At 32.1% G+C, this 1,731-nt stretch overlaps 1 long non-coding RNA gene across 1 annotated transcript; it reads right to left on the minus strand.

The window, feature by feature from the left end:
- Positions 1-403: 403 nt before the first annotated feature.
- LOC107833826 (uncharacterized) lies at positions 404-1,478 on the minus strand. The gene is made up of 2 exons (XR_001659596.1): positions 1,193-1,478; positions 404-1,153 (listed from the first exon to the last, which is right to left on the minus strand). It is a non-coding gene; the product is annotated as an uncharacterized LOC107833826 (long non-coding RNA).
- Positions 1,479-1,731: the final 253 nt, after the last annotated feature.

The raw sequence follows: 1,731 nt of genomic DNA on the forward strand, positions 1-1,731 counted from the left end.
GCCTTTTAATACTTTTTGGTGGTTCATAATCATTTAGAGCTTGAATGCAAACAAATTTCATCTTACAAATGTATTAAATTTCCCAGCATAAAACATGAATTAACACAAATAAAAACTATGGAAAGTGATAAAGAGAAGCACAAATTAAAAAACAAAATGTGACAAATCACTGAAAAATCTTACTGAATTTGATAGGAACAGTATCTAGTTTAAGCAACAAAAAAAAAGAAAAAAAAATCTAATTTTGATGGATTTTCTTAAAGTGTTGATAGAACAAGATTTATATTACATTAAAACTTACTGTTTTAAATAAGAAAAGTAGCAGAAAAACAGTAACACTGCTTGGGATTTTGAGAAGTCGTCTAGAAGAAACGGTGAAAAAAGGAGTCAGTGAGTCACTTTATGCTTTTTAACATGGTCCTTTTTGACAAAAACATATTTTTAGATCTCATAACAAGATGAAAAATTCACCTCATTATAACCAGAAGGTTTCTGATTTAACAAGTTTTGAGTTTCTCATTTTCTCAATATAACAAGATTGCTCCTGAATTTACAATTATTTATAATTTCTAAGCAATTTCCATATTGAAAATAAAGTTTGTGTTTTATTACAATATTACCAGTTGCAAATGAATAATAAATTAATGCAAACTGAGCAGAACTGTGTAAGTTGGTGCAAACAGAGATGGTGCAAACAGGTCGGATCAAAATAGTCAACTTTAATTTGTGTCAAAAACATTGACAGGGACAATTTGATACAAAAGGACACTGAAACTAATCTGTAACTCTGTAACTCTGTAAACGTGCACACACGCACAAACGCAGCATTGTGTATGCTGTTGCATGAGTCTGGTTCTCATAACACAGCAACATTTATTAGCACAGTGACTGAAATAATAATAGTTCTTTTGTTCTCATTTATATCCCAAACTGACTTTGCCAGAAAATAAAAAATCTAATTTTAGCACATAGTGTTATAAAAATCAGATTGAATGTCCTATTTCCCCAATAATCCGTCACATCCCTGACCCGTTATATTTTTAAAAAGCCATTTATAATTGTTCTCACATTATGCAAGCCACTGATTTCTACAACTACAACACAATTGATTTTTAAAAAAAGTTTAAAAGGTGCAAACTTTATCGAAAACCACCTGCACACCACACGTTCTTTCACCATAACACAAACGCACAACAATCACTTTACCTCACCAAGGCACTGCCTTCATCCTGCAGAGAAAAACACACAAATCACAGAGGGGCAGCGCCGCCAACTCTACTGTTCAGCTGTCGCTCGGAGTATAAGGTCAAACAAAATCCTAATAGTTCAGTGATTCTTGAGAAGAGGGACAAAATGGGTTTCAATTTTCTCCCCCCAAAAATGTAACTATTCCTCAAGCTTATGTATTCAAATATGACAAAAAATGTTTTGGAAATGTAAAGATGGTAAAGGTGCAGGCTCCCAGTTGGAACATTTTTTTGAAAATTTAATTTTTAATGAACCTGACCCAGAACTTTGTCAACACCATCTGACAAAAACAAATATAACATTTATTTTATATTTATTTTTTATAAATAAATATAAAATATTTATTTATAAATTTATTTATAAATTTTTTGCAATGGGCAGGCCCCAATTAAGATATAAAGAGACCGCTTATTGGGTGTAGAACAGCAAGTTCCTGCCATGCATTGCATAGGCAGGCCCCAATAACATAAGCCTACCAGAGCT

Source organism: Poecilia formosa, unplaced genomic scaffold, assembly GCF_000485575.1.
Source record: "Poecilia formosa unplaced genomic scaffold, Poecilia_formosa-5.1.2 Scaffold464, whole genome shotgun sequence".
Classification (NCBI taxonomy): Eukaryota; Metazoa; Chordata; class Actinopteri; order Cyprinodontiformes; family Poeciliidae; genus Poecilia; species Poecilia formosa.